Source organism: Protopterus annectens, chromosome 5.part0 (assembly GCF_019279795.1).
Source record: "Protopterus annectens isolate FY-2018-M chromosome 5.part0, PAN1.0, whole genome shotgun sequence".
In the NCBI taxonomy this organism is placed as follows: domain Eukaryota; kingdom Metazoa; phylum Chordata; order Ceratodontiformes; family Protopteridae; genus Protopterus; species Protopterus annectens.
Genome location: NC_056735.1, coordinates 1,303,644,448 through 1,303,658,164, shown reverse-complemented (window position 1 = coordinate 1,303,658,164; position 13,717 = coordinate 1,303,644,448).

The following is a 13,717-nucleotide window of genomic DNA, read 5'->3' as shown; positions in this document are numbered from 1 at the left end:
TGAGAAGGGTGGGGGTATTTGTTGGTGTGGGACTACTGGTACTGTGCTGGGCATTGGCCAGGGTTTGGACAGTTTTGGTAAAGAATTTGTTGAATTGTGTGGGAATGTCTTCAAGATTGCTAGGTAGCACTGGGGATGGGGTGGTGGCTTTTCCTGGGTGGAGTATACTATTTAATGTAGCCCGAAATGTCTCTAGGTTATGAGCATCTTTTTCCTGCATGTTTTTGTAGTAATTGGCTTTGTCTAGTTTGACTTACTGTTTGGTTTTGTTTCAGACTTCTAGATAGTTTTGTCTAAGACATAAGGTTTTATTTCTCTGATACTGTGTCCAAGCTTTGTCTCTTTCTTTCATTTTAGTTTTCGTGTCTTTGGTGAGCCATGGGGCATAGTTAGTTTTTATTCTAATGGTTCAGGAAGGTGCATGATGATTTAGGATGTTTAGGAAGGTTGAGTTGAAATGTTCAACGGCTTTGTCTAGGGCTAGTTGTTTAAGGGGGGCCCAGTTGACACTTCGTAGCTCTTGGATGAAGTTAGTGGCTATAAACATTTTTCTGTTGTGAACTTCCCTGAGGATGGGTTGGTTGATAGATTGTGATTTATACATAATTGGGTAGGTTGGGTGATGGTCACTTAGGCTGTTTGGGAGATAGCCTGATAGGTGAGCCTGAGTGGGGTCAGATACTAGGATTCAGTCCAAGATTGATTGGCATTTGGATGTGTTGTCATTTCTTGTGGGTGTTATTATGGTTTAGGTAAACCTGTGGAGGTTTAGAAAGGCAGAGAGATTGTGGCTGGAGCATTTTGTCCAGTCTATATTGAAGTTCCCTAGTAGTATGGTTTCATGTGGAAAGGAGTTGGACAGCCAGTTAAGTAGGTGTACCATAACAGTTGTGTTAATGCCTGGTGGGATATAGCCACCTGCAATAATTATGTGCTTATTTGGATTTATTTCTAGTTTGCCAAGGATTAGTTCTACATCTTTGATTTCTGGGTTATTGTAGTCTAGCTGCTTATGGTGAGGTGATTTTGGAAGAGGATTGTTACACCCCCTCCCTTTTTTCCTAGTCTATCTTTTCTACTCATTATTGTAGCCTGGAGCAGTAATTTCATCATTGTGGTGTTCTGGTTTAAGCCATGTTTCTGTTAATATTGTGACTTCAGGTTTGTATAGGGTAAGCAAAGCATGAAGGTCATGTGTTTTATTGAGTATACTTCTTACAATGATGTTTAAGAAGAGGGTAGATGTTCTAGGTCTATTGTAAAGGGCATTTAGCTGGTTTGGGGTAGGGTTGATAGGTGATGTAGGTCCTGGGTTGGGGTGTATGTCACCGCAACTAGTGAGTGTTTTGAGTAAGCTTGAGTAGTGTTTGCTAAATTTGTGTTATATTTTGTTTAATCTTTGAGAGCTATGAGGGTTTATTTTGAATGTTAGTTTGTAGTGTGGGTAAGGAAGGTGTTGGGTGTGGGTGAGGATGTATTGCTCTATAGGGATGCTGTGTAGTTTGGTGTGGTTAATTGTGGAGTCTGTCTGTCGGGGGGGGTGGTTTCTGAGTTGAGTGTGGTAAGAGGTTAGGTTGGTAAGAACAAGCAGAGTAATGATTATAGCAGGACAGCATTTAATAGTTGGATTGGTTGTGTGTAAAGCATGGCGTACCCAAAAACAGTATAAGGCAGACATATAAATAGGAAATCAAATAAAAATGACTTCCTACAATATCAACAAAACCCTAGAAAATGTATAGGCCAATGTCTAGATGTTGAAACAACAAGGTTTTAAAGAATGCATCCTGAACAGAACACACACATCTGTAAAAACTATCAAAAAATATGTATTTGCAATACACAATTTGTTTCCATGTGGTGTTCTTAATCCTTAAATACTAAGATAAATACTCAGTATAAGTAGTTGCTCACGGCTGCATAGCTGTGACTAAAATGTTAAATACAATATACACCATTTAATACAAAATACAGAAAACGACTGGCCAATAGCAAAGTAAAGAATTTAAAGCTGCATCAATTCAAACTTTTCAAGACTTGTATGGCAGCTAGTATTTTATACCATTTTCAGAGATGAGGTTTTTCTATACAGATCCCAAAATAATATCTTGGTAAAAATGCCCAAAGGTGCCGCAGCAATGTCATCACAAGCTGACAAATAACTAGCATTAAAATAAGATCAAGGAGGTAAATGGCATCTCCGCTGTGCAGAGTCCAGGCTAATTCTTACAAGTCCGACAAATGTGCTTAGGAAATTCGACCCGCTGGATAAAATCCACTTCTGTGACCAGTGTGGTGGTGGCTGGTGGTGGTGGGTGTCCAGTTTTGTTAAATAAAGCTGGTTCTTTCCCCTAGAAGGTTATCACTGCAGATTAATCAGGACCGATCTGTCAATGACTGAATAGTCCATGGCTTTTCTTTCTCACTCTGAAGTCCGGGTCTTGACAAAAATCAAGATGTTACAAACAAAATAAAATGACCGTTTCTGTAAAATCCTTGCCGCTTGCTGCTCGTGGTTTATCCCGATGCACAGATGCCCCGGGCACTCACTGTTGGGTACGCCATTCTCATTCACAAACCGAAGAATGCCAGTGAAGAAAACTTCTGATAATGTTCAAATAAAATGTACAACACTTCACTGTTGGCTGCAGGAGTGCCTCTCTGTCTTGTAGACCACAATCATTTCTAGCTATTAATAGATTAATCATCTTTTTCTGCCAGCTATTCTTGGAATTATGTAAAATTATGTTAGACATTAATAATAAAAATGGAAGTTTCAGTAAAAAGGGAATTTATTGCAGGCAGTTGTAAAATGCACATGGAATATTACAGAAAGAGAACACTTTTGCTAAATAAGTATTTCACACTTAGTAAAGGTAGTGTGGAAATTCAGACAACTTACTCATGTGATGTATAATCCTCATCTCTGTCTCTCGTACTAGGACCTTATAGCAGAGTTGTTATCATGGTCTAGTACTTAAGAGAATGTCATCAATAATCTCACACTTTATGTGGAGTCACCCTTGGCAAAAGAGCTGAGGTAAATGCCAGATTAAGAGTACTTCAGCATCCAGATATCTCTGTGGTAAATCAGGCAGATAAAGACACTTTCTCAAAAATTGTAAAGTCAAACAAAATTTACAAAAGGATGAGCATCTCTAGTCATCCTATACTATCATTGCCATGGTGTTTGTTTATGTAAACAATTTGCAGTTTTTGCTAAGCTCCAGCTTCTTCTTTGTAGAAGAGCTCTTCTGCAAATATCTGCTGTAGATAATATCTTTCTCACAAAATACTGAGATCTACTGTGATAGACTAGTGGCAACAATAACAGAATAATCCAGAAATTTCTAGGTTTGGATCTGTATGTGAGTAGCAGTAGTTTGATTGTTATCTGGTGTGTTATCTGAGAGGAATGAAATTCAGAGGGTCCAGTTGTGAGTGAACAGTCTTTATCATGGTCTGTTATTCATCATAGAGATGGCGCTAAAAAAATATGTTAAGTATAGGCTTTCTCCTTTCTTCTGGCTAGATAGCTATTTTAAGTGGGATCACTCTGACGTCAAGTAAAACACGAGAAAATTATTTTACAAGCAACATTTTCACTGCTATGGTCATTTCATGTAATAAAGGACCATAAAGATTAAAATCTGTCAATTCATTGGAAAATCCAAGCAGCAGCATCAATGTCATCAGCAAGGCAAAAAAAAAAAGTCAGTGAGTGAAGAGTATACATTTTTCTGAAAAGGAAACTATGTTGATAACACATCTTTCTATGGCATTAGCCATGATCAAGGAACAAACTCATTGATCATATTATAACACATTCCACTGGCACCAGCTAATACTTTCTGACATTTTTCTCAAGACCATTTAGTGCATGCCACTGTTATAATGACATGACCACATAGTTTGGTAGTTTCTTACTAAGTTATTGACCCTGAAGGATCTTTAGAAGCCTAGCCAAACATTCCCAAAAAGTTTTTTAGTTCTTGTAAATTAGTTTATAGGTAAGTACTACGCTAGCTGTTTTGTGGGTCATTTTAAGACAAGACAATTTTTCTTTCAATAGTGAGGATCAAACCCTGTACCTTGTGCCTGTCAGAAAAACACCTTAACCATTATAACAACCCATCCCCCCATTAAATATGAATAACCCAGAGCAGGCAGAACATTTATATGACCACTTTTCATAAGGGACAAGGGTGCTACTCCAGGGATCAATTTGGGCTTTTCCATTTATTCATCCATATTACATTTGAACAGAGTACAAGAAGTGCTTTGTTTAATGTGGAGTGGCAGACAATTCCAAGGAAGTCAAATTCCCTGTGCTACATATCTCTCCTTCCAACATTTTCTGTTTATGATGCAGAAGAGATTAAGATCTCTTGAGCTGATATTTACGCCACCACTGGACTTATGAATGTGCACACTGGCAAAGGGACAAGACTTTGAGATTCTCAGTGTAGTCCTTATGATTTAAACCCTCAATTTTCATGGTGACAAAATGCTGTGGGTGTTTAAGTTGTGGTTAGTGTTTTGACAGGTAAATGCCAAATAAGGCATTTTAGTGAACAACTGGTTTAATGAGTGCTAAATACAGTAGAATGATTACATCTATGGACCTGGGATCCATACCCTTATTAATAAGCTGCATGATGAGAAAGGATTTCCTAACAATAGAGGATATATGCTGATTGAAGAACAGTTCATGGTCTACATAGGTTCTTAGGTCCCTAACTTCTGGATTGATTTTCATGGGTATGATATTAATGTGATTTATGTTGCAGGGAATGTCCTGCTTGACAAAGGATACAATACTATTTTACATTTTTCAGCATTCAGTTTTAGTGCATGGTTTTGACACCAGCTACTTCTATGGGAAAGACCTTCTTGGAAGATCTTTGTGTCCTCTGGAGAGTTAAAAATGGTACTTAGTTTACAGTCATCAACAAAACTGGTGAGCCTTAAACCCTCACATTGGCTTTGACCTCCAAGAAATAAATGCCAAAGAAGAGTGGTTCAAGGACAGAGCCTATGTTGCGCCCACCAATGCAGATCTTTTGGAGGTGATTGAGCTACCCAACCTAATTTCTTGGGCTGTGTATGTGAGCCAGCTTACTATCCATTGAGTTATATATGGATTTGCATTTAGCTTGGAGAGTTTATTAACAATACCTGAGTGTGGAATAGTATCAGAGGACTTAGCAAGATCTGGATATACAGTATGTACAGATTCATCATCATCATTGCTTAAGTAACCTTCTCAAAGAAGTTAACCAGGTTTAATAGGTAAGCTCTTCCCTTGCGAAAACTGAATTGGCTCTGGGCAAGGGTTTGCAGGTAGTCTATATCCATGTTAATTAATTCCATAATGATCCATCTTATAGCTGAGAGGCTCTTCAGATATACAGGAATGGCAGATGGAGTCAGCTTCACCTCTGAGGAACTCCATATTCTTCAGGTAGATAGTACGGGACCGAAGGTATATAAAGGAGGTTCTATAGTTAGCTGTGATATGCTACAGGTTTTTTTTAATGTTATGCTGGACATAGAGTTCCAGAACATTATCCTGTCTAATGAGTTGGAGATAGTTTAATGAGTGCAGAGACACCCCCAGCTTTAGTGCCCTCACCTAGTGTGGTGGACAGGGACACTAAAGGCCCTCAACTGGTGCAGTTGACCTGAATGCCTGATAAGTATTGAAGCCTTGCACTAAAGGATACTCTGTATGTACTTGAACCAGCTCTCCATACAATACATATATTGTTGCAATCCAGGGTAAGGAGTGCATGTAGGGAGTGAAGTTTTCTATTAAAGCTGCTCACACTACGTAGTTGTTATCCTGCTTCTGTTTTGTTATGGTGGATGGTTTTGGAGGCTGATATTGCCTAAAAAAGGCACTATGAGGGTGGACAAGGTGTTGGCCAATATACAAAAGCCTTGGGGAGAGAGGTGCAGGTATCTCTGACAAAGAGTTTGAACTGTTACCCATTTCCTCCTAAGCTGACATATCTTTGGCCACCTTTGAATGACACCAGAAGCTAAATTGAAATCTATAATCTTTTGTTCAGATTGTGGCATCTTTCTTAGTGATTGTAAAATGCTGCTCAAAGCTAGATTCATACCTGCTTCGGATACATAATCCAAGAGCTCCATCATGTCTCTCTTCATGTAGCTCAGAGGGGTATGTCTCAAGTCATTTACTCTCACATGTCCTATGGCTGTGTCGTTTGTGTACTCGTGCAAGGATTCTAGTGTGCAGACATTTGTCTTTACACTGAAGACTGATGAAGGTGACAAGAATACTATGGCATTTTGATATTTAGGAAGGACAAAAATAATAAGCTGGACACATATTGTAAGCAGTTTTATCAACCTTTACTTTAAAAAAAAAAAGATGATATACATTCTGAGCTCTCACATAGGATACTGATGCTTAATAAGTCAAAGATACACACTACAGCTATCATTCTGCTCCAATCTTTATAAAATCCTGACTAATAATACCAAGGGGAGCAAATAATAATAATAATAATAATAATAATAATAATCATCATCATCATAATTAACAAAGTAGGTATTTAGTACAAAAGCTTGTCTTTGTTTTATACTGAATAACTTTTCTTAGACATTGGTTCCAACAGCCTGAATTGTACTTAGATGAAGGAAGCTCCCTAAGCCATGTACATCAGTCTTAAGTAACTGTAATACCAATAAGTAACTTATTTATGTGATATTGCAGCATGACAACACACTGGGTAGCCAAACTCTTTTGAAAGAACTCTAAACAGAATCATACAGGTTCATAGATTCATAGGTTCATAGGCAGGTACTAGGCTATTGGCCCTAGGGCCTATATAAGCCTAGCCAAAAAATGTACCCTGGCTTTCGCCACCCAAGAAAATTATTTTCCTGTGCCCCTGTTGAGCAGAGCCACAGAAGTGATCCCTGGGGTGAATTTCCCATTTCCCATCCAATCATCAAGATTTTTCTTGAAGAGTGCTAATGAGGAGCTCTGTTTGACATAGATAGGTAGTCTGTTCCAGAGTATGGGAAGTCTCTGGGACAGGAATCTATCTCTCCAGCATGTTCTGTTTATTGTGGTGGCAAGGTTTAGGTCCCCAGAGCATGTAGCTCGGAGGGATTGGGATTTCTTTAAGTGGAGCATGTCCAACAGCTCTGGGTTTGACGTAGCTTTGTATGTTAGGTAGAGATCGCCCCTGAGTAGGCGATATGCGATGGAGTAAAGCTGTAGTTTTTTGAGATGGTCTGAGTAGGGCATCTGTTTGAGGCCAGTAATCCTCTTTGTGAGGTATTTCTGTGGTCTTTCCAGTTGATGTAGATGTCTTGTGAGGTACATACCAAAAGGGGCGTTGTACTCTATAATGGGTCTAATGAGTGATGAGTAGAGGGGAACAATGACCTCTTTTTTCTGGATGAGAATCCTTTTGTGATGAGATGAGCCACGTAGAAGGATTTCCTGACCACTGTGGCGATGTGATTATCAAAGGAGAGACTACTGTTCACCTGTGTCCCAAGGTCTCTTATCACATTTTTGGCATTAAGTAGACTACCAGCTATGTGGTAGTTCATGGGTACAGAGTTTTTACCAAAGGGGATGACAATACACTTTTTGGCATTGAGCTTCAGGCCATGGCTTTGACACCAGGTATCTGTCTCAGTGAGGCCTTTTTGTAGTTTGTCCACATCATTAGGAGTTTCGATTATGGCTCCTAGTTTGCAGTCATCTGCAAACTTTGTTAGCCAAAGACCTTCTGTGTTAGTCTGCACTTCAGAGATGTAGATACCAAACAGGAGAGGACCCAGGACTGAACCCTGTGGTACTCCACTTGTCACTGGTCTGAAGTTGGATTTGGAATCCGCTACTTTCACAGTGCGGTTTCTGTCCATGAGCCAGTTGGCAACCCATCTTGTGACATAGGGGTTTATACCTAGTTTAGTGAGCTTATCTATAATTCCAGAGTGGGAGATGGTGTCAAAAGCCTTGGCGAGATCTAGATAAGCTGTGTGAACCATTTTACCCTCATCTATGGCTTTGGTGACTGCTTCAAAGAAGTCAATCAGGTTTAGTAGACATGATCTGCCTTTTATAAATCCAAACTGGGTAGGGTCCAGAGTTTGGAGATTACCAATGTCTTTGTTTATGCGTTCCATGATGATACATTCCATGGCCTTGCAGACCAGGCTCGTCAGGCTAATGGGGTGGTAGTTCCCAGGGTCCGTCATGGCTCCCCCTTTGTGGAGTGGAATAACTGTCATGGTGCGCCATTCAGTGGGTACAAAGCCTGAGGTGAGGCTATGATTGAACATGGTACTTAGGTAGGGTGCCAGTTCATTCTGTAGTTTGTGTAGAACGCAGCCTGGGATATTGTCAGGTCCCATGGATGCTGTGTTCTTGGCTTTGGAGAGTGTGTTTTTTACCTGTGCAGCCATGATTATAGGAACTTTGCATTCTTCCAGTATAGAGATGGGCCCTCTAGGGGGTGAGAGGGGGTTAAAGTTAGCACTGAACCTATCTGCTAGGATGTTGGCAATATCAGTTGGTTCTGTATATTTAGTGCCATTGTGCTGTAACTCAAAGCAGATCTGAGTGTTCCCATTGAGATTCTTGACATAGCTATAGAATTCTTTGTGGTTGTCTTTAGAGTCAGTAGCAATTTTGTTTTCGTAACTAGCTTTGGAGGATTTTATGAGGGATCTCAGCTTCTTACTGAGGTTGATCAGGGAGTTCCTCCAGTCATGGGATTTTACTCTTTTTTGCAATAGTTTCTTTCTTCTGTTGTAGAGTTTGTTTATGGCAGAGGACCACCAGATTGGCTTCCTTTTTTTGGAAGATAACATCTTGGTTCTATTAGGGATAGCATGATCCATGCACTCATGTAAGTGCTTATAAAGTGCATTTGTGTAGGATTCAGCAGTCATACCTCTATTGTCCGCCTGCATGGGTGTCATGAAGTTTGCCACTTCTGTCTTAAGAAGTGTGAAGTTGGCTTTGGAGAAGTTTTTTATGATGGTTTCCCTAATTGGGGGTGGGGGTGGGATGTGGATGTCTAGGCTGATTAGCTTGTGGTCGGATCTGACCAACGAGGAATTGACCTCTGGTGTGGAACACCGGTTTCCCATGTTGGTAATGACCAGGTCTAGGATATTGCTGCCCCTGGTGGGGGTGTGAATAAGCTGATCCAAGGCGTTGGAATTTATGAGTTCTAGAAAACGTTGAGCAAAAGAGTTGGTACATGAGTAGTTTTCCCAGTTAATGGTGGGGTAGTTGAAATCGCCCATTATTAGGGTGTTGGGTTGTACCCTAATACTTTCCAGTGTATCAAGAAATGAGGAGTGGGAATCCTGGAGCATGGTGGGGGGTCTGTAGCAAGCTACGATTTGGATTGCGGTCTTGCCCAGAGTTAGTTGCACTTGGATAATCTCGGATACATTATGCTGTGCAACTAGCCTGGAGGTATGGATGCCCTTAATGAATATGGACACGCCTCCGCCTTTAGTGCTTCATTCTGGGTTAGGTGGCCGAAAGGTATGGTATGAATTGTAGCCTGGTAATGCAGGGGTACTCTATGGAGCTTTGAACCAGGTCTCTGTCACTGCACAGATGTCAATGTTCTCCATTTTAAGGAGTGCCTCTAGTGAGTACATTTTGAGGTTTAGACTTCTGGCATTGAGTAGCATTACCCTCAGATTTTGCTTGCTTGTACCTGTTACAGTGGTGAATTTGTCATTTGAACCTTGCCTAAAAAAGGCACTATAGGGGTGGCAAGAGCCTTAGCCAGGATCCGGAATCCTAAGGGCGACAGGTGCAGGCCATCTCTGGCAAAGCATCGTGGTCTGTCGATCATGTCGTCCCAGGCAGACAAATACTGGATTCCCTTAGAATGACAACAAAAGCTTAGCCAATTGTTGAAGTCAATCATTTTGTCCTTGTACTGTGGTATAATTCTGTGTGATGGCAGGATGCTACTCAGGGTTAGGGTCATACCTGCCTGGGATACAAGATTGGAGAGCTCCTCCATGTCTCTTTTCATGTAGTCCAGGGAGGTACATCTCAGCTCATTCACACCAACATGGACAATGACAGTGTCATATTTGTACTTATTGTGGAGTGACCTGAGTGTATGCATTATGTGGTGGATCCTGGCGCCTGACAGGCAGCTGACAGTAACTTTCCTTGTTTAGTCTAGTGAATGGAACATCAGTGTGTCTGACTATAGAGTCACCTATGACTAGAGTGTTGGGTACGTTGTTATGCCTTATGGGCTGTGGTTGAGTGGCACACTGAGTTTGTGGGCTATGTGTCATTTGGGTTGTGTTGGGGGTGGCGTTTGCTTGCTTTTATGCTTTGGATGTCCCTGATGCTTGGGCAGGTTTTTATTGAGAGCCTCCACAAATGTAGGTGTGTGTTTTGTGTTTCTATGTGTATGTTTTGGTGGTGTAGGTTTTGAGGGACTATGTAATAAGTGTGGTGTGGTGCAAGTGTTTACCTTCTCCTCTTGACTGTCTAGTCCAGTCTTGGGTGAAGAGAGCTTTGCTTCCAGTTTGGCTATATAAGTGCATCTCTCACAGGTTGTAGTGTTGTGTGGTAGGAGGAGAGGGTTGTCTGTGTACATAAGGCAATTGCTGTATTGCCCCAAGATGCCCAGAGATAGAATTTTAAATGCAGAACTCTAAAAATAAATCTAAATGTAGCATTCTACACACAGACTTTTGCAGACAGAATTATACTGGTAGAATTTATAAACATAAAATTCCTAAAATAGAATTCTGTAGCCTGAATTCTATACAGAATTTAACAGACAGAAACTTACAAATGTAATTCTAAACCCTAAATTTCAAAGATAGAATTATACAAATTTTATTCAAAAACACAGGATTCTGTAGAAAGGTAAAGATAACCTAACCAGTGAATACTACGTTTTGAGGGACTTGGGCACCCAGGTTGACAGCAAACTGACTTTTGACCACCATATTGCCTCCGTTGTATGGAAAGCTACCAATATATTGCCTCCGTTGTATGGAAAGCTATCTACATGGCCCACCTCATTAGTAAGGGTATCTCATCCAAGGACAAGGAGGTCATAACATCCCTGTATTCTTCCCTTATAAGACCCATTATTGAGTACAATGCCCCTTTCAGCATGTACCTCACAAAGCACATGCAGCAGTTGGAGAGAACAAAGAGGTTCCTTACCAGGAGAATTCAGGGCTTCAAACATCTACCGTACACAGATAGGCTAAAATCCCTGTCCCTCTACTCAGTCTCATACAGACTCCTCAGAGGTGACCTCTGCCTGGCATATAAATCAATCCCAGACCACCTTGATGGGTCTGCTGCATATCCACAAGTCAAACTCTACTCGAGTAACCTGGATGCGTGACCTCAACCTGGTCTGTGACATCAATAGGACTTCTTGGTGGGACAGATTTGTGTCCCAGAGACTCCCTTCTCTGTGGAATAGACTCCTTCTCCACGTCAAGCAGTGTACCTCATTAACACGTTTTAAGCGCACAGCCTGGATAACTGGATGGGGAACAGAAAATAGACCCCTGGGATTCCACCTCTGTCCCTGCTGGACAGGGACATCTGGTGCTGACTTGTTTGAACATGGGCTAAATTCTTGGCTAGGTATGTAAAGGCTTCAGGGCCAGTAGCCTTGTAACTTCCTATGATCCTATGACATTTTACAAATAAAATTTTAAACTTAAAATTCTACATCTAGAATACTAAATAAAGAATTCTACAGAAACACTTTTAGGTATATAATTCTAAATGTAAATCTGAATAGTTATCTAATGAAAGCTTGAAGCACACTGCTTCAAATAACACCTTGATAAATAAAAGCCTTTAATATAATGAGTCAGCAACTCTGCAAGTCAGTATATTGAGTTTTCCTTAGGCATCCAAGCTATCTATGTATCTACTGATTTATGTATTAGGCATGCTATTTATGTATGTTTATGTAATTAAAGGAACTAAAAAATAAAAATGTATCAAAAATACATAATTAAATAAAATAACAAACATATGCATAAACCAGTACATGAACAGACTGTGTGCCTAACCAAAGATCAATACCAAAATTATATTAACTAAAAATAAATAATCACACACTCAATGTAAAGTAACCCATTGGCAGTCACGTTACCAAATGTTTCTGTAGATTGCATACCAAAAAATACATCTCCAAAGTAGAACAATTCAGATCTGTAGCACTAAGGTTTTATGACATAGGCTGCTATTTTAGGTACTGAATCAGTTAACCACTAGTAAACAGATGTTTCATAGGTTCATAGGTTCATAGGTTCATACTAGGCTATCTGCCCAAGGGCATTTATAAGCCTAGCCCATAGTTATGTGGCTTTCGCCACCCCTTTAGTTTGAATAAAAACTATGCCTATCATTTTTCTGTGCCTCTGTCAAGCAGTGACACTGAAGTAATCCCTGGGGTATATCTGCGATCTCCCATCCATTGGTCAAGATTCCTCTTGAACAAGGCCAGCGAGGTGCTCTGCCTCACATGTACCGGGATTTTGTTCCACAGCATAGGGAGTCTCTGGGTGATGAATCTGTCCCTCCAGCACGTTCTATTTATAACCGTGTCAAGGTTTAAGTCTCCCGCCCTTGTGGTTCTGAGGGATCTAGATTTTTTGAGGTGAAGCATATTCATCATATGTTTCAAATGTTTGTTTCTACGTACTTTGCAATGGCTGTATGGTTCAAACATAACTATAGTACCTTCAAAGTACATGCTGTTCCACATTGTCAGTGACATGCAGGATAATTGCCTCACTCAATGGCTTTTCTTCACTGAGATGTGATTGAAAACAGTATGCTTCAATCTTTCATTAGGTTGAATATTTAAACATATAATTCTGCACATAGAATTCTAATTATGTTATTAAACAGCTATAATTCTAAACATAATATTACAGGTACAATTCTACAGCTGGAACTCCAAACAAATAATTTGAAACACAGAATTCTGCAGGTAAAATTTTAAGATGCAATTCAAAATGCAAACTTCTACAAAAGAATTCTAAATGCAAAATTGTACAGAAGAATTTTTAAACAATGAATTCAAAAGATACAGCTCTAAACATGGAATTATGCACATAGAATTCTAAACATACTTCTAGAGCTAGAACACAGTATCTAGAGTTCCTGCAGACAGAATTTAAAAAACAGCATTCTAAACACAGAAAACACAGAATTAAATGAAATTCAAAGCACAAAATTTGACAGAGCATTCTACAGTTAATATTTTATATATGGAAGTACTAAGAGTGCTCGAGTCCCAAGCACTCAAACACTACTGTCTCAAAGCCAAGAACGTGAGCATCCTGTACTTTTGGTAGGCTGTCACTCATGCTCGAACTTGAATATGAGCTCAGACAAGAAGTTGCTGCAGCTTACATTACTCATATAATGAATAAATACATTATTGTTTGAGTGAAAAAAGTGTGGAAGCTATTGTGAGGGAGTGGGAGGGGATGTTATTGTGGATAAGGCACTAGCTAGAAAAGTTGCTTTAGGTTTAGCGAGTGGGTGAGCAATTTTAGTTTTAAGCAGTGGGAAAGGGGTTTTAGGTTTAGAAAGTGAGAAGGGTGTCTTAAACATCTTTATTAATTTTTTATTTAAAATGTAAGCAAACATGCATCAACAGAAAAGAAACCATAATAACCTTTC